Source organism: Hoplias malabaricus, chromosome 5 (genome assembly GCF_029633855.1).
Source record: "Hoplias malabaricus isolate fHopMal1 chromosome 5, fHopMal1.hap1, whole genome shotgun sequence".
In the NCBI taxonomy this organism is placed as follows: domain Eukaryota; kingdom Metazoa; phylum Chordata; class Actinopteri; order Characiformes; family Erythrinidae; genus Hoplias; species Hoplias malabaricus.
In genome coordinates, this window is record NC_089804.1 from 354,033 (window position 1) to 373,774 (window position 19,742).

A 19,742-nucleotide genomic window follows, 5' to 3' on the forward strand; every position below is an offset into this window, starting at 1 on the left:
CTCTGCGACATGGTCTTGTGTACATTGCTTGGTCCCAGTAGATTTCAAGGTAGGTCTGCGGTAACAAAATCTACACCTTACTGCAGAAATAGAGTGAGGAATAGCTCTAAACTAATCACTTGTGACCTGAGCCAGTGCTGACCCCTGCTGGAGAGGAGTTGGGGTGTAGGTGTGGTCCTGGTGCAGTTTGTATTAATGGAGTGTGGAACAGCACTCCACTCAACTGAAATTAACCCCCAACAAATCCTGTGCTCCTGTTTTCAAAAATCTGGAACTCCCAGAGTTACACTGGGAGGAGACACTCAGCTGCACATTGGAGTCTTCACTGCTAGAACACCCTGGGATTAAATAATTTCCTCCACCTGAAGGGAAACTGAAAACCCAGGACCTGATTTATCATTCACTGAGGAACACAAGGGCAGGGACGTCTCTCAGGGAAAATAACATTTTATTGAGAAGCACGGCAGGGAGGTGGAGCAGCTGGAGTCCATGAGCTCATGCACAAACTTCACACCACAGTTCTTCAGACAGCCACAACCTCTGCAACAGAACAAGACACAGCTTTAGGACCTCACTCCTCCAGCAGAAATCAGCCTCCACATTACATTAGGTTCTCTCTCCAAGACCTGGAGTACCCTTCTACCCTGCACTAGACTGGAACATCTCAGGGGGAACCTCCTGAAACCAAGTCCACCTTCAGAAACAGATCAGAGCTCAGTTCAGGAAGAACCCCCACTGAGATCACTCCACAGTCCCTCCATCTGAGAGAAGAGCTGATGTGAGGGTCAGCAGTGCTGGAGGAGACCACCCCAGTACTGACCAGACCCTCAGAGGAGGGTCACTACCACCACACTCCTCTCCCTCTCCTCCAGCAGTGAACCCCACTCAGATCCATCTCCTTCACCTGGACCTCAGTGTTTCAGAGTGGGATTAGGATCAGAACCTTGCTTTGAGTCTGGAAATCTTTTCACTGCTTCCACTTCTGATTCAACAATAAAACCCTGCTCCCAGTCTGGAGATTCTCTCACTGCTTCTTGTCCAGCACCAGAACCTGAACCATCAGTTTATCTCTCCCACAGCGCCTCACAGAACCATGGGCTCCTGGACACAACACACCTCATTACACAGGGTCAGACAAACACCAGACACCGAGAATCAGCAGGACATCCTTAACATGCCACAGCTGCACAGTTTAGCACCCCCTAGTGTCCCAATGTGGTTCTGTTGCAACATTTACACAGAGACAGACCCTTTAACTAATAAGATCTAATAACTCACCTCTTTTGCTCCTGATCACTTTCAACAACTGCAGCCCCTCGGCTCGCACCTGCTCAGGCTCAGCTAGAAAACACAGCACTGCAGAGAGACACAGACATGAGGACAGGAGCGTAACACTAGTTACACATGTACTCACTCACTTACCCACAAATACACAAATACATACACACACGTTGCCATGTCAGGTGTGCTTTATTGCCTTCATTGTGCCGGCAAACAAAAGAACTACATTACCCATAACCCCCCTGGCACATGTCACAGTGTGTGTGTGTAAACTGTAAAAATGTTTAGTCAATTTTAAGTAACAGGTTTATTTTCAAGACGTTTCTGTACAAAGAGTGCCCTCAGAATCTGTCCAGCTTTAATCCTCCTCTCATTGTGGGACAATATCCTCCTGGTATTTATCAAAACTATCAAAAGGTTTGTACTTATAGTTGTGAAAAACCTGGTTGTAGCCTTGAATCCTGTTTAGAATTGATTAAAGAATTAATAGATTAAAGATTAAAAACTAAATATCTATTTTGAAAAAAACAGTTTCCAAACTTAATCCAACTAGACTTTTAAATCTGTTCCAATACCTTCATAAAAGCAGCTGCTGAAGAATTAAAGACAGCCATTAAAAAGAAAAGGGAGGCAGTGTGGAGAGAGCACCCCCTGCAGGAGTCTGCTGACTGTGTGTGTTCTCCAGCAGGGGGCGCTGTGTGTCTGATTAATGAAGTCCACCTGAGGCCCATCAGTGCTGATATTTAACTGCGCTCCTGAGGAAGGTTCTTCAGTGTGTTCTTCAGGTTCTCATTATGGTTCAGTATAAGCTCTTGGTGGTGGCTCTTCTTTTGGCCTTCGTCTCTCACTGTAAGTCCACACCCTTCAGAGCCCATGTCTTTAGAAAGAAAAAGAGAGGGTGGTCCACCCTTCAGTTCCTGTTCTGAGAGAAGCTGGAGGTTCTGAGTAGTTCCACCACAGCTCTCTCTCAGAATCAGAGAAGGTTAGATACCTGTTTCTCAGCAGCTGGGGGTCTGTCTCTCAGCTGGGGGGCTTCTCTCCTAGTGTTACGCTCCTGTCCTCATGTCTGTGTCTCTCTGCAGTGCTGTGTTTTCCAGCTGGGTCTGAGCAGGTGCGAGCCGAGGGGCTGCAGTTGTCGAGAGTGATCAGGAGCTACAGAGGTGAGTTATTAGATCTTATTGGTTAAAGGGTCTGTCTCTGTAAATGTTGCAACAGAACCACATTGGGACACTAGGGGGTGCTAAACTGTGCAGCTGTGGCATGTTAAGGATGTCCTGCTGATTCTTGGTGTCTGTTTGTTTGACTTTGCTGACCCTGTGTAATGCGAGGTGTGTTGTGTCCAGGAGCCCGTAGTTCTGTGGAGGAGCTGTGGGAGAAATGGACTGATGCTTCTGGTGCTGGACAGGAAGAAGTGAAAGAATCTCCAGACTCCGAGCAAGATTCTGATGTTGAAGGAAAAGTGAAAGCGGTGACAGAATCTCCAGACTCCGAGCAAGGTTCTGATCCTAATCCCACTCTAAAACATTGAGGTCCAGGTGAAGGAGAGGGATCTGAGTGGGGTTCACTGCTGGAGGAGAGGGAATGGAGTGTGGTGGTAATGACCCTCCTCTGAGGGTCTGGTCAGTACTGGGGTGGTCTCCTCCAGCGCTGCTGACCCTCACTTCAGCTCTTCTCTCAGATGTAGGGAATGTGGAGTGATCTCAGTGGGGGATCTTCCTGAACTGAGCTCTGATCTGTTTCTGAAGATGGACTTGGTTTCAGGAGGTTTCCCCTGAGATGTTCCAGTCTAGTGCAGGGTAGGAGGGTACTCCAGGTCTGGGAGGGAGAAGCTAATGTAATTTGGAGGCTGATTTCTGCTGGAGAAGTGAGATCCTAAAGCTGTGTCTTGTTCCGTTGCAGAGTTCGTCTGAAGAACTGTGGTGTGAAGTTTGTGCATGAGCTCATGGACTCCAGCTGCTCCATCTCCCTGCTGTGCTTCTCAATAAACTTTTATATTCCCTGACAGACGTCTCTGTGGTGTCTTTACTGAAGTGTCCATTGGTTGTGCTGAGTTTAATAAATCGGGCTAAACTCCTGATCCTGACTTCAGGGAGAGGAGCTATGGCTATTCTACTTCTCCCAGGAGTTCTATTCCTGACCTCACTTCTCAAAAGAAAATACTGACAGTCCTTAATTTCTGTGTGTGTTCAAACCTGGAGTCCTTTAACCAGAGAACTTGAACCCTACTGAGCATAGTGTAACAGGCTGGCTTTTGGTAAGCTAGATATACTGAGCCCAGTGCAACATTGTTTGAGTGACCAATGTAGTAAAGAGCAAGCTCATAGCTGCACCAACTTTCAGTGCCAGGGGATGGCACTGGGCTCAGGTTACCATCAAAATTGAGTTTGATCTGAACAAAGCCTCTCACAAGCTACAGATTAAAGCAGCAAGCTGTATTCTCTGGGTCCTCAGTTACAGCATTTAGCAGATGCTCTTATACAGGGTAACTCACACGTGCTTATTGTTCAGGCAATGTGTAACTTCACTCGTACAAATGGAGTCCAGACTCCCTGAGCGCAGACATTTGTCAAAACAAGGGCCAGTGCTGATGTACATTTAATGTCCACATGCATGTTAAGTTTGCAGTACAAGGAATGACATTGAATTTGTGCCTACACAGGGGTTTTGTTTCTGCGAGAATGGGATGTTGGGGTAAGCTTTTTTTTTTTTTTTTTTTTTTTTTTCTCTTTCTACTGGAGGTGGCAGGACAGGACGTTCTTACAAGTTCTCTTTACTACAAGAGGAAATAAAGTAAACAAAAGCCATAACATTGACCTCATGTAGACAAACCATCCTATAAGTTGAGGATGGGGTGAAAATGTCAAGTGGTTGACTGGGGCTCATTAAGATGCTGTTCTTTTCATTGTAATCAACCTGATTATTTGCAACAAAAGAATGGTGTTGGTGTAGAAGTCATTTTCAGCATCATCTTCACAATACTGAGAATGAAGAAGAATTTTGGTGACGAAGGTGGGAATCGAGTTGTGGCTTTGAACATCTGACCACTCCTTGATACGGATTCCCACATAAAGCCGGCAAATAAAAGGTGAGAATTTCACAAATTTGAGTTCTGGTTGTATGTTCAGCCCAAATCAGTTGGAAAGGTTGACAGATGAATTAATACATAAAGAGCAGGAGACTGAAACACTCAGAATATTCAGCTTAGTGGGTGTGGGTGTTGTAAAAAACTTCCAGAGTCGTTTGTAGCGGGCCGGAAGGCGCTACAAATGTGGAAGGGAGAAGCAGATAAAAGAATTCAGAAAAAGAACAGAAATGCAAAGAAGAGAGAAGTTAATGGGTATGTTAAATCAAATGTGTGTGCTATTTCACCAATATCTAACGATTGTGCAAATGTTTGTGCTTGAATTTGTGCCTACACATGGGTTTTGTTTCTGTGAGAATGGGATGTTGGGGTAAGCGCTTTTATTTTTTACTGGAGGTGGCAGGACAGGACGTTCTTACAAGTTCTCTTTACTACAAGAGGAAATGAAGTAAACAAAAGCCATAACATTTACCTCATGTAGACAAACCAACCTATAAGTTGAGGATGGGGTGAAAATGTCAAGTAGTCGACTGGGGCTCGTTAAGATGCTGTTCTTTTCATTGTAATAGACCTGATTATTTGCAACAAAAAAATGGTGTTGGCGTAGACATCGTTTTCAGCATCATCTTCACAATACTGAGAATAAACAAGAATGTTGGTGACGAAGGTGGGATTCGAGTTGTGGCTTTGAACATCTGACCACTCCTTGATATGGATTCCCACTTAAAGCCGGCAAATAAAAGGTGAGCAGTTCACAAATTTGAGCTCTGGTTGTATCTTTGAGTGTTGAAGGGCTGCACCGTATTAGACTCATTAGTGTATGCAGTATTGTGTTAATAGTTTTGAGGAAGTTTCATCGTGTTAAATTGAGGTGCCCACTCAAAACACTGTTATTGAACACTGTATTGATGCTGCCTCCCTTTGAACTATTACACTTTATACGGTAGAAAAAATTAAACTAGGAAATAAGGAGCAGCGGTGAAAATAAAAGCATGCTGTTAAAATTTGAATGAGTTGACTATGAAGAATTTGTGTTAAATGTTGAAAATGGATGTATTGTGTGAGAGTTCAGTTGGTTTGTCTGTGTGTGTGTGTGTGCTTAAGGGGAAGTGTCTCTCTGTGGAAGTGCTGAAGTGTAAATGGGGAAAGGCCATCCCTCCTCCTTTGTTTTTGGACTGTCCAGAGTGAGTGTGTGTTTGACAAAGTCTCTGCTAAGAGACTAAATAATCACATGTGGGGTGTGATGATGGGGTAGAAATAAATAGGGAAAGATATTTGTAATGATAAAGTTTATGAGCCTCTTTTCAGGACATTTTAATTGTAACTTCATTCATGAGCCTTTTAAAATGACTTTGTTGATTCTGTCATGAGTTTGAAAAGGGGACTTATGAAATAAATAAATAAGTTTTAGATAACATTGATGGGCCTTTGTTGGGGAGTATGACATGACCCCAGAAGGACATTTTAGATGCTGAGAATAGGAAAAGTGAGAAAGGAGATACAAAGCTGAGTGTTGTTTGTGTGTGTGAAAGGGGGGATCACTATTTATATGAGTTCCTGTGTGTATCTTAATTAAATACATTTGTTAATACCTATAAATGGTTAGGGTTATTCATGAGAATTAGAGCTTACATTAGTGTTGAAAAAAGGGAGAGAAATTGAAATCTCCGCATGTTGACTTTTATTGGGAGGAAAAAAAATATCACGGGTTTAAGCTCCTCTAGTCTCGCTGGAGCCTTGAGATCTGATGCTTTTCTAGAGTTTTCCTTCATGACAAAGGTGTAAGTGATGTAATGATAAAAGCCACATTGATTTGGTTTAAATAGAGAGTATAATATATTTAATGGGGCAAATTAAAAGTAAAGATGTGCATATAGATACTCCTCGGGGTTGTGTTTATGATGTATGAGGAAAGACATCACATGAGCCTGTTTGGATCTAAGCTTAATAATGTACGGTGCTGTGCAGAGGTTTGGACACGTAAGAAGATTGTCTGTGGCTCCTCAGTGGGTGTGGTGCTTGTGTGGAGTTGAAGGTGATCACAGAGGAGATAAAAGTGTAATAATCTAAAAGAAATGGGGAAATATAGGATCGTTTTTATATAAAGCAGTGGGTGTGAGTAAGTCTGTAGAGCAGGTTGGTTAGAATTCTCCTTGATTGCAAAAGTTTGATAAAAGTAGAGATATATTGTTTGGGGTCATTGTTTGTGGAACAGGATGTTGGTTGAGGGCCTCGGATGGTGTGGACTGTCGTGAGGGGAGATTTAAGAGGGGTTTGGATCAATACTTGTGTATAGAATATGATGCTTGTTGGAACAGCGTTGTTTGGTTTTTCCTAATGTTGAGCTTTTTTGTTTTTCATCTGGGTTTAACAAATTAACACTTAATGCTCAGATAAAGGGTTTTTAAATCGTATAATCTCTGGTGTCTAGACCTTTGTTCAGTACTGTTAATTTATATAAACAATTAATTACAACTGATAAGTACAAAAGTACTATTCATATTTGAATAGTGGAAATAAACTCTGAATGTTTGACAGGGGTCATTTCTAGAGTTTAAAACATACCAGTAGAATGCTTTTTCATATGTTAAAGTATAAATTACAAGTACTGGAATAATACATATGTTTTTCAAGAACCTAAAGGATGCAGTTATGTGACTATGTCACTCATAATGTGTGGTGTCTCTTGACCATATAAGTGTCTTCTATGTGTTTCTAGTGGTTTGATAAAATGTAGGCTATATATAACCAGAAGGGAAAGGCTGATTTGTTGAGGATGCTTTCATCTTGTTTTCTTTGCTCTCAGTCATTCTCTGGTCCCTCACTCCTTTCATTGTTATATACATCACTCTGTCCAGACATAATCCAGTTTGTGTGATGGAATCCACAGTCGTAGTTCGTCCATTTTATTGTTTAGTGACCGGGCGTTGGCTATAAACAGACTTGAAATGGCCGGTTTGAATGGGTTAGCTTTTATCTTAGCCGCTAGTCCTCCCCTCTTCCCCCTCTTTTGCTTTCTGTCGCGCTGCCGTGTGCATTGCTTCAGCAGGGGAGGAATGATGTTAGTGCCCTCCGGATAGATCTGTATCTCCAGAGGGATAGAATTCCAGTATTTGTAGTCTGGGTAGCGTATCAAGTTATTTGCAACAGCTAGCAGATATGTTCAACTATACTGTAGTCCCAGAGTTAAAAAAAAAATGTAAACAAAAAGTAAGAAAGATAAGATAGCTGCCAAAGTTTGAGGAGCTCTGGGCCACAGCAGTTACCTGCGGGGCCATCTTGGCTCATCTCCAATACCAAGGCCTGGTATAGGGCTTGGTAAAGGACTAGTATAGGGCCTGGTATGGCAGGTCCTATGCCAGTAGACTGTGAAACATCAAAGATTACAGAGAGCAGTAATTCCACTTCAGAACATTTCAGAAACTAGGGTCAACAAAATAGTCCAAGACCAGTTAGAAAAAAGGTTAGACCTAAACGGTACAAGGTCTAGAGTGAAAGAAACTTCAGGGAATTCCACTTTCCAGTCCTGAATGTTACTGAGAGGTTAAACATATCACAACTAACTACACTAGTGACTCTGATAACTACAATGATGTCATCACCATTGAAAACTGAAATTAGTGTTGAACTGTAGAACAGTTCACCATCCCTGTAAATGTGGAAGGTTTAATACGGGGAGTAATAGTTCTCCTAAATGGAAAAATAGTCGAGGTGAAGATGTGGTATTAACAGGACCTGAAGTTAATCATTTGCCTTGTGACCAGAGAAAGTAGATGATTCAAAATTAGAGATGATTGTTCAATACTTTTGTGTAATGTTACATGGGAGGACCAAGGGGAATACACTTGTACTTACTTAGAGTCTGAGCTTAAACTTACACCATTTCAAATTTTGTGGAAAGAAGGGTACAAAACTCAGTGACAGTTAGGATGAGATATATACTCCAGCAGCAACTGTAGCAGCAACTCTGAAAATGAATAAAACACAAATAAAGTTGATTAATTTAGCTCCAGAAATAATTAAGGGAAAGAATGCAACAAATCAGGTTACTGCTTTAGCTGTGTCATCAAAGGAGATGAATGCTGCTACATTGCTGACGACAAATTGTATTTCTATCATGTCTGTATCTCTAATAAATGAGAAAGAAAAGGATGACCTTTGTAAATGAAAAAACAACATCAGTGTCACCTATAAATGTTGTAAAAGTAACGCAGACTCCTGAAATAAATTAGTTACAATTGCAGAAGGAAGTACACACAACTCAGAAGCCTATGCAAAAAATAGAGCATAATGTTGATAAGAGTTTTCTGAAGCTAACAAACAGATGCACGTGTATTGGTATCAACTCAGGTAATTGTTAGAAGCACAAAAGGAGTTATTTGACTTTGGACATCTGAAGAAATGACTGTTCATTACCATGCATTACAGAAAAGAGAAGCAAATTGGAAAGCATATGTGTTTGATTCTTCAATGTTACAAATCACAGACCCATGGGCAGTTAGAAATATATGGTTTTAGCACATTACTCATTCAGTAAGAATGAGTAGGAAGTTGACCGGTCCATGTGTGGTGAAAGTTCCAACACCAGGTACATGGCCATCAATTTTAGAGACAGTAGCTGAACCACTGCATGCAATATGTACTATCTTGGTTGTGACATCAGCAAAAATCAACTTTGAGACTACCATCTATTTAAGAGTGTCATGTGCTGCTTAAGTTTTGTTACTGACAGGAATTAAAGGGGCACTGATTCTCTCGTATCAAGGAATAATACTGTTACGGACGCTGCAGTTAGGATCTGTTGCCTCGTGGCCAGAGTCAATCTAGTCCAACATTGTTTTATTGTAAAATGACTTTGGCCTGCTGCACAATATGGTTCTGATTCTCCCTTTAATAGATACACAAGTTACTCTCTGCGACATGGTCTTGTGTACATTGCTTGGTCCCAGTAGATTTCAAGGTAGGTCTGCGGTAACAAAATCTACACCTTACTGCAGAAATAGAGTGAGGAATAGCTCTAAACTAATCACTTGTGACCTGAGCCAGTGCTGACCCCTGCTGGAGAGGAGTTGGGGTGTAGGTGTGGTCCTGGTGCAGTTTGTATTAATGGAGTGTGGAACAGCAATCCACTCAACTGAAATTAACCCCCAACAAATCCTGTGCTCCTGTTTTCAAAAATCTGGAACTCCCAGAGTTACACTGGGAGGAGACACTCAGCTGCACATTGGAGTCTTCACTGCTAGAACACCCTGGGATTAAATAATTTCCTCCACCTGAAGGGAAACTGAAAACCCAGGACCTGATTTATCATTCACTGAGGAACACAAGGGCAGGGACGTCTCTCAGGGAAAATAACATTTTATTGAGAAGCACGGCAGGGAGGTGGAGCAGCTGGAGTCCATGAGCTCATGCACAAACTTCACACCACAGTTCTTCAGACAGCCACAACCTCTGCAACAGAACAAGACACAGCTTTAGGACCTCACTCCTCCAGCAGAAATCAGCCTCCACATTACATTAGGTTCTCTCTCCCAGACCTGGAGTACCCTTCTACCCTGCACTAGACTGGAACATCTCAGGGGGAACCTCCTGAAACCAAGTCCACCTTCAGAAACAGATCAGAGCTCAGTTCAGGAAGAACCCCCACTGAGATCACTCCACAGTCCCTCCATCTGAGAGAAGAGCTGAAGTGAGGGTCAGCAGTGCTGGAGGAGACCACCCCAGTACTGACCAGACCCTCAGAGGAGGGTCACTACCACCACACTCCTCTCCCTCTCCTCCAGCAGTGAACCCCACTCAGATCCCTCTCCTTCACCTGGACCTCAGTGTTTCAGAGTGGGATTAGGATCAGAACCTTGCTTTGAGTCTGGAAATCTTTTCACTGCTTCCACTTCTGATTCAACAATAAAACCCTGCTCCCAGTCTGGAGATTCTCTCACTGCTTCTTGTCCAGCACCAGAACCTGAACCATCAGTTTATCTCTCCCACAGCTCCTCACAGAACCATGGGCTCCTGGACACAACACACCTCATTACACAGGGTCAGACAAACACCAGACACCGAGAATCAGCAGGACATCCTTAACATGCCACAGCTGCACAGTTTAGCACCCCCTAGTGTCCCAATGTGGTTCTGTTGCAACATTTACACAGAGACAGACCCTTTAACCAATAAGATCTAATAACTCACCTCTTTTGCTCCTGATCACTTTCAACAACTGCAGCCCCTCGGCTCGCACCTGCTCAGACCCAGCTGGAAAACACAGCACTGCAGAGAGACACAGACATGAGGACAGGAGCGTAACACTAGTTACACATGTACTCACTCACTTACTCACAAATACACAAATACATACACACACGTTGCCATGTCAGGTGTGCTTTATTGCCTTCATTGTGCCGGCAAACAAAAGAACTACATTACCCATAACCCCCCTGGCACATGTCACAGTGTGTGTGTGTGTAAACTGTAAAAATGTTTAGTCAATTTTAAGTAACAGGTTTATTTTCAAGACGTTTCTGTACAAAGAGTGCCCTCAGAATCTGTCCAGCTTTAATCCTCCTCTCAGTGTGGGACAATATCCTCCTGGTATTTATCAAAACTATCAAAAGGTTTGTACTTATAGTTGTGAAAAACCTGGTTGTAGCCTTGAATCCTGTTTAGAATTGATTAAAGAATTAATAGATTAAAGACTAAAAACTAAATATCTATTTTGAAAAAAACAATTTTCAAACTTAATCCAACTAGACTTTTAAATCTGTTCCAATACCTTCATAAAAGCAGCTGCTGAAGAATTAAAGACAGCAATTAAAAAGAAAAGGGAGGCAGTGTGGAGAGAGCACCCCCTGCAGGAGTCTGCTGACTGTGTGTGTTCTCCAGCAGGGGGCGCTGTGTGTCTGATTAATGAAGTCCACCTGAGGCCCATCAGTGCTGATATTTAACTGCGCTCCTGAGGAAGGTTCTTCAGTGTGTTCTTCAGGTTCTCATTATGGTTCAGTATAAGCTCTTGGTGGTGGCTCTTCTTTTGGCCTTCGTCTCTCACTGTAAGTCCACACCCTTCAGAGCCCATGTCTTTAGAAAGAAAAAGAGAGGGTGGTCCACCCTTCAGTTCCTGTTCTGAGAGAAGCTGGAGGTTCTGAGTAGTTCCACCACAGCTCTCTCTCAGAATCAGAGAAGGTTAGATACCTGTTTCTCAGCAGCTGGGGGTCTGTCTCTCAGCTGGGGGGCTTCTCTCCTAGTGTTACGCTCCTGTCCTCATGTCTGTGTCTCTCTGCAGTGCTGTGTTTTCCAGCTGGGTCTGAGCAGGTGCGAGCCGAGGGGCTGCAGTTGTCGAGAGTGATCAGGAGCTACAGAGGTGAGTTATTAGATCTTATTGGTTAAAGGGTCTGTCTCTGTAAATGTTGCAACAGAACCACATTGGGACACTAGGGGGTGCTAAACTGTGCAGCTGTGGCATGTTAAGGATGTCCTGCTGATTCTTGGTGTCTGTTTGTTTGACTTTGCTGACCCTGTGTAATGCGAGGTGTGTTGTGTCCAGGAGCCCGTAGTTCTGTGGAGGAGCTGTGGGAGAAATGGACTGATGCTTCTGGTGCTGGACAGGAAGAAGTGAAAGAATCTCCAGACTCCGAGCAAGATTCTGATGTTGAAGGAAAAGTGAAAGCGGTGACAGAATCTCCAGACTCCGAGCAAGGTTCTGATCCTTATCCCACTCTAAAACATTGAGGTCCAGGTGAAGGAGAGGGATCTGAGTGGGGTTCACTGCTGGAGGAGAGGGAATGGAGTGTGGTGGTAATGACCCTCCTCTGAGGGTCTGGTCAGTACTGGGGTGGTCTCCTCCAGCGCTGCTGACCCTCACTTCAGCTCTTCTCTCAGATGGAGGGAATGTGGAGTGATCTCAGTGGGGGATCTTCCTGAACTGAGCTCTGATCTGTTTCTGAAGATGGACTTGGTTTCAGGAGGTTTCCCCTGAGATGTTCCAGTCTAGTGCAGGGTAGGAGGGTACTCCAGGTCTGGGAGGGAGAAGCTAATGTAATTTGGAGGCTGATTTCTGCTGGAGAAGTGAGATCCTAAAGCTGTGTCTTGTTCCGTTGCAGAGTTCGTCTGAAGAACTGTGGTGTGAAGTTTGTGCATGAGCTCATGGACTCCAGCTGCTCCATCTCCCTGCTGTGCTTCTCAATAAACTTTTATATTCCCTGACAGACGTCTCTGTGGTGTCTTTACTGAAGTGTCCATTGGTTGTGCTGAGTTTAATAAATCGGGCTAAACTCCTGATCCTGACTTCAGGGAGAGGAGCTATGGCTATTCTACTTCTCCCAGGAGTTCTACTCCTGACCTCACTTCTCAAAAGAAAATACTGACAGTCCTTAATTTCTGTGTGTGTTCAAACCTGGAGTCCTTTAACCAGAGAACTTGAACCCTACTGAGCATAGTGTAACAGGCTGGCTTTTGGTAAGCTAGATATACTGAGCCCAGTGCAACATTGTTTGAGTGACCAATGTAGTAAAGAGCAAGCTCATAGCTGCACCAACTTTCAGTGCCAGGGGATGGCACTGGGCTCAGGTTACCATCAAAATTGAGTTTGATCTGAACAAAGCCTCTCACAAGCTACAGATTAAAGCAGCAAGCTGTATTCTCTGGGTCCTCAGTTACAGCATTTAGCAGATGCTCTTATACAGGGTAACTCACACGTGCTTATTGTTCAGGCAATGTGTAACTTCACTCGTACAAATGGAGTCCAGACTCCCTGAGCGCAGACATTTGTCAAAACAAGGGCCAGTGCTGATGTACATTTAATGTCCACATGCATGTTAAGTTTGCAGTACAAGGAATGACATTGAATTTGTGCCTACACAGGGGTTTTGTTTCTGTGAGAATGGGATGTTGGGGTAAGCTTTTTTTTCTACTGGAGGTGGCAGGACAGGACGTTCTTACAAGTTCTCTTTACTACAAGAGGAAATAAAGTAAACAAAAGCCATAACATTGACCTCATGTAGACAAACCATCCTATAAGTTGAGGATGGGGTGAAAATGTCAAGTAGTCGACTGGGGCTCGTTAAGATGCTGTTCTTTTCATTGTAATAGACCTGATTATTTGCAACAAAAAAATGGTGTTGGCGTAGACATCGTTTTCAGCATCATCTTCACAATACTGAGAATAAACAAGAATGTTGGTGACGAAGGTGGGATTCGAGTTGTGGCTTTGAACATCTGACCACTCCTTGATATGGATTCCCACTTAAAGCCGGCAAATAAAAGGTGAGCAGTTCACAAATTTGAGCTCTGGTTGTATCTTTGAGTGTTGAAGGGCTGCACCGTATTAGACTCATTAGTGTATGCAGTATTGTGTTAATAGTTTTGAGGAAGTTTCATCGTGTTAAATTGAGGTGCCCACTCAAAACACTGTTATTGAACACTGTATTGATGCTGCCTCCCTTTGAACTATTACACTTTATACGGTAGAAAAAATTAAACTAGGAAATAAGGAGCAGCGGTGAAAATAAAAGCATGCTGTTAAAGTTTGAATGAGTTGACTATGAAGAATTTGTGTTAAATGTTGAAAATGGATGTATTGTGTGAGAGTTCAGTTGGTTTGTCTGTGTGTGTGTGTGTGCTTAAGGGGAAGTGTCTCTCTGTGGAAGTGCTGAAGTGTAAATGGGGAAAGGCCATCCCTCCTCCTTTGTTTTTGGACTGTCCAGAGTGAGTGTGTGTTTGACAAAGTCTCTGCTAAGAGACTAAATAATCACATGTGGGGTGTGATGATGGGGTAGAAATAAATAGGGAAAGATATTTGTAATGATAAAGTTTATGAGCCTCTTTTCAGGACATTTTAATTGTAACTTCATTCATGAGCCTTTTAAAATGACTTTGTTGATTCTGTCATGAGTTTGAAAAGGGGACTTATGAAATAAATAAATAAGTTTTAGATAACATTGATGGGCCTTTGTTGGGGAGTATGACATGACCCCAGAAGGACATTTTAGATGCTGAGAATAGGAAAAGTGAGAAAGGAGATACAAAGCTGAGTGTTGTTTGTGTGTGTGAAAGGGGGGATCACTATTTATATGAGTTCCTGTGTGTATCTTAATTAAATACATTTGTTAATACCTATAAATGGTTAGGGTTATTCATGAGAATTAGAGCTTACATTAGTGTTGAAAAAAGGGAGAGAAATTGAAATCTCCGCATGTTGACTTTTATTGGGAGGAAAAAAAATATCACGGGTTTAAGCTCCTCTAGTCTCGCTGGAGCCTTGAGATCTGATGCTTTTCTAGAGTTTTCCTTCATGACAAAGGTGTAAGTGATGTAATGATAAAAGCCACATTGATTTGGTTTAAATAGAGGGTATAATATATTTAATGGGGCAAATTAAAAGTAAAGATGTGCATATAGATACTCCTCGGGGTTGTGTTTATGATGTATGAGGAAAGACATCACATGAGCCTGTTTGGATCTAAGCTTAATAATGTACGGTGCTGTGCAGAGGTTTGGACACGTAAGAAGATTGTCTGTGGCTCCTCAGTGGGTGTGGTGCTTGTGTGGAGTTGAAGGTGATCACAAAGGAGATAAAAGTGTAATAATCTAAAAGAAATGGGGAAATATAGGATCGTTTTTATATAAAGCAGTGGGTGTGAGTAAGTCTGTAGAGCAGGTTGGTTAGAATTCTCCTTGATTGCAAAAGTTTGATAAAAGTAGAGATATATTGTTTGGGGTCATTGTTTGTGGAACAGGATGTTGGTTGAGGGCCTCGGATGGTGTGGACTGTCGTGAGGGGAGATTTAAGAGGGGTTTGGATCAATACTTGTGTATAGAATATGATGCTTGTTGGAACAGCGTTGTTTGGTTTTTCCTAATGTTGAGCTTTTTTGTTTTTCATCTGGGTTTAACAAATTAACACTTAATGCTCAGATAAAGGGTTTTTAAATCGTATAATCTCTGGTGTCTAGACCTTTGTTCAGTACTGTTAATTTATATAAACAATTAATTACAACTGATAAGTACAAAAGTACTACTCATATTTGAATAGTGGAAATAAACTCTGAATGTTTGACAGGGGTCATTTCTAGAGTTTAAAACATACCAGTAGAATGCTTTTTCATATGTTAAAGTATAAATTACAAGTACTGGAATAATACATATGTTTTTCAAGAACCTAAAGGATGCAGTTATGTGACTATGTCACTCATAATGTGTGGTGTCTCTTGACCATATAAGTGTCTTCTATGTGTTTCTAGTGGTTTGGTAAAATGTAGGCTATATATAACCAGAAGGGAAAGGCTGATTTGTTGAGGATGCTTTCATCTTGTTTTCTTTGCTCTCAGTCATTCTCTGGTCCCTCACTCCTTTCATTGTTATATACATCACTCTGTCCAGACATAATCCAGTTTGTGTGATGGAATCCACAGTCGTAGTTCGTCCATTTTATTGTTTAGTGACCGGGCGTTGGCTATAAACAGACTTGGAATGGCCGGTTTGAATGGGTTAGCTTTTATCTTAGCCGCTAGTCCTCCCCTCTTCCCCCTCTTTTGCTTTCTGTCGCGCTGCCGTGTGCATTGCTTCAGCAGGGGAGGAATGATGTTAGTGCCCTCCGGATAGATCTGTATCTCCAGAGGGATAGAATTCCAGTATTTGTAGTCTGGGTAGCGTATCAAGTTATTTGCAACAGCTAGCAGATATGTTCTACTATACTGTAGTCCCAGAGTTAAAAAAAAAATGTAAACAAAAAGTAAGAAAGATAAGATAGCTGCCAAAGTTTGAGGAGCTCTGGGCCACAGCAGTTACCTGCGGGGCCATCTTGGCTCATCTCCAATACCAAGGCCTGGTATAGGGCTTGGTAAAGGACTAGTATAGGGCCTGGTATGGCAGGTCCTATGCCAGTAGACTGTGAAACATCAAAGATTACAGAGAGCAGTAATTCCACTTCAGAACATTTCAGAAACTAGGGTCAACAAAATAGTCCAAGACCAGTTAGAAAAAAGGTTAGACCTAAACGGTACAAGGTCTAGAGTGAAAGAAACTTCAGGGAATTCCACTTTCCAGTCCTGAATGTTACTGAGAGGTTAAACATATCACAACTAACTACACTAGTGACTCTGATAACTACAATGATGTCATCACCATTGAAAACTGAAATTAGTGTTGAACTGTAGAACAGTTCACCATCCCTGTAAATGTGGAAGGTTTAATACGGGGAGTAATAGTTCTCCTAAATGGAAAAATAGTCGAGGTGAAGATGTGGTATTAACAGGACCTGAAGTTAATCATTTGCCTTGTGACCAGAGAAAGTAGATGATTCAAAATTAGAGATGATTGTTCAATACTTTTGTGTAATGTTACATGGGAGGACCAAGGGGAATACACTTGTACTTACTTAGAGTCTGAGCTTAAACTTACACCATTTCAAATTTTGTGGAAAGAAGGGTACAAAACTCAGTGACAGTTAGGATGAGATATATACTCCAGCAGCAACTGTAGCAGCAACTCTGAAAATGAATAAAACACAAATAAAGTTGATTAATTTAGCTCCAGAAATAATTAAGGGAAAGAATGCAACAAATCAGGTTACTGCTTTAGCTGTGTCATCAAAGGAGATGAATGCTGCTACATTGCTGACGACAAATTGTATTTCTATCATGTCTGTATCTCTAATAAATGAGAAAGAAAAGGATGACCTTTGTAAATGAAAAAACAACATCAGTGTCACCTATAAATGTTGTAAAAGTAACGCAGACTCCTGAAATAAATTAGTTACAATTGCAGAAGGAAGTACACACAACTCAGAAGCCTATGCAAAAAATAGAGCATAATGTTGATAAGAGTTTTCTGAAGCTAACAAACAGATGCACGTGTATTGGTATCAACTCAGGTAATTGTTAGAAGCACAAAAGGAGTTATTTGACTTTGGACATCTGAAGAAATGACTGTTCATTACCATGCATTACAGAAAAGAGAAGCAAATTGGAAAGCATATGTGTTTGATTCTTCAATGTTACAAATCACAGACCCATGGGCAGTTAGAAATATATGGTTTTAGCACATTACTCATTCAGTAAGAATGAGTAGGAAGTTGACCGGTCCATGTGTGGTGAAAGTTCCAACACCAGGTACATGGCCATCAATTTTAGAGACAGTAGCTGAACCACTGCATGCAATATGTACTATCTTGGTTGTGACATCAGCAAAAATCAACTTTGAGACTACCATCTATTTAAGAGTGTCATGTGCTGCTTAAGTTTTGTTACTGACAGGAATTAAAGGGGCACTGATTCTCTCGTATCAAGGAATAATACTGTTACGGACGCTGCAGTTAGGATCTGTTGCCTCGTGGCCAGAGTCAATCTAGTCCAACATTGTTTTATTGTAAAATGACTTTGGCCTGCTGCACAATATGGTTCTGATTCTCCCTTTAATAGATACACAAGTTACTCTCTGCGACATGGTCTTGTGTACATTGCTTGGTCCCAGTAGATTTCAAGGTAGGTCTGCGGTAACAAAATCTACACCTTACTGCAGAAATAGAGTGAGGAATAGCTCTAAACTAATCACTTGTGACCTGAGCCAGTGCTGACCCCTGCTGGAGAGGAGTTGGGGTGTAGGTGTGGTCCTGGTGCAGTTTGTATTAATGGAGTGTGGAACAGCAATCCACTCAACTGAAATTAACCCCCAACAAATCCTGTGCTCCTGTTTTCAAAAATCTGGAACTCCCAGAGTTACACTGGGAGGAGACACTCAGCTGCACATTGGAGTCTTCACTGCTAGAACACCCTGGGATTAAATAATTTCCTCCACCTGAAGGGAAACTGAAAACCCAGGACCTGATTTATCATTCACTGAGGAACACAAGGGCAGGGACGTCTCTCAGGGAAAATAAAATTTTATTGAGAAGCACGGCAGGGAGGTGGAGCAGCTGGAGTCCATGAGCTCATGCACAAACTTCACACCACAGTTCTTCAGACAGCCACAACCTCTGCAACAGAACAAGACACAGCTTTAGGACCTCACTCCTCCAGCAGAAATCAGCCTCCACATTACATTAGGTTCTCTCTCCCAGACCTGGAGTACCCTTCTACCCTGCACTAGACTGGAACATCTCAGGGGGAACCTCCTGAAACCAAGTCCACCTTCAGAAACAGATCAGAGCTCAGTTCTGGAAGAACCCCCACTGAGATCACTCCACAGTCCCTCCATCTGAGAGAAGAGCTGATGTGAGGGTCAGCAGTGCTGGAGGAGACCACCCCAGTACTGACCAGACCCTCAGAGGAGGGTCACTACCACCACACTCCTCTCCCTCTCCTCCAGCAGTGAACCCCACTCAGATCCCTCTCCTTCACCTGGACCTCAGTGTTTCAGAGTGGGATTAGGATCAGAACCTTGCTTTGAGTCTGGAAATCTTTTCACTGCTTCCACTTCTGATTCAACAATAAAACCCTGCTCCCAGTCTGGAGATTCTCTCACTGCTTCTTGTCCAGCACCAGAACCTGAACCATCAGTTTATCTCTCCCACAGCTCCTCACAGAACCATGGGCTCCTGGACACAACACACCTCATTACACAGGGTCAGACAAACACCAGACACCGAGAATCAGCAGGACATCCTTAACATGCCACAGCTGCACAGTTTAGCACCCCCTAGTGTCCCAATGTGGTTCTGTTGCAACATTTACACAGAGACAGACCCTTTAACCAATAAGATCTAATAACTCACCTCTTTTGCTCCTGATCACTTTCAACAACTGCAGCCCCTCGGCTCGCACCTGCTCAGGCTCAGCTAGAAAACACAGCACTGCAGAGAGACACAGACATGAGGACAGGAGCGTAACACTAGTTACACATGTACTCACTCACTTACCCACAAATACACAAATACATACACACACGTTGCCATGTCAGGTGTGCTTTATTGCCTTCATTGTGCCGGCAAACAAAAGAACTACATTACCCATAACCCCCCTGGCACATGTCACAGTGTGTGTGTGTAAACTGTAAAAATGTTTAGTCAATTTTAAGTAACAGGTTTATTTTCAAGACGTTTCTGTACAAAGAGTGCCCTCAGAATCTGTCCAGCTTTAATCCTCCTCTCATTGTGGGACAATATCCTCCTGGTATTTATCAAAACTATCAAAAGGTTTGTACTTATAGTTGTGAAAAACCTGGTTGTAGCCTTGAATCCTGTTTAGAATTGATTAAAGAATTAATAGATTAAAGACTAAAAGCTAAATATCTATTTTGAAAAAAACAGTTTCCAAACTTAATCCAACTAGACTTTTAAATCTGTTCCAATACCTTCATAAAAGCAGCTGCTGAAGAATTAAAGACAGCAATTAAAAAGAAAAGGGAGGCAGTGTGGAGAGAGCACCCCCTGCAGGAGTCTGCTGACTGTGTG

The 19,742-nt window shown here is 42.4% G+C and overlaps 3 long non-coding RNA genes across 4 annotated transcripts; all 3 read right to left on the reverse strand.

Moving 5' to 3' along the window:
• Positions 1-416: 416 nt before the first annotated feature.
• Positions 417-1,956, reverse strand: LOC136698001 (uncharacterized). The gene is made up of 4 exons (XR_010802782.1): positions 1,857-1,956; positions 1,279-1,356; positions 944-1,101; positions 417-540 (listed from the first exon to the last, which is right to left on the reverse strand). It is a non-coding gene; the product is annotated as an uncharacterized lncRNA (long non-coding RNA).
• Positions 1,957-9,587: 7,631 nt separating this feature from the next.
• LOC136697884 (uncharacterized) lies at positions 9,588-11,257 on the reverse strand. The gene is made up of 4 exons (XR_010802755.1): positions 11,133-11,257; positions 10,553-10,630; positions 10,218-10,375; positions 9,588-9,814 (listed from the first exon to the last, which is right to left on the reverse strand). It is a non-coding gene; the product is annotated as an uncharacterized lncRNA (long non-coding RNA).
• A 6,965-nt stretch (positions 11,258-18,222) lies between these two features.
• On the reverse strand, positions 18,223-19,742 carry LOC136697947 (uncharacterized). Of its 2 annotated transcripts, XR_010802774.1 has the most exons (4): positions 19,643-19,742; positions 19,065-19,142; positions 18,730-18,887; positions 18,223-18,326 (listed from the first exon to the last, which is right to left on the reverse strand). It is a non-coding gene; the product is annotated as an uncharacterized lncRNA (long non-coding RNA). The 2 variants fall into 2 exon arrangements; XR_010802773.1 differs by lacking the exon at positions 19,643-19,742 and having other exon boundaries at positions 19,065-19,200.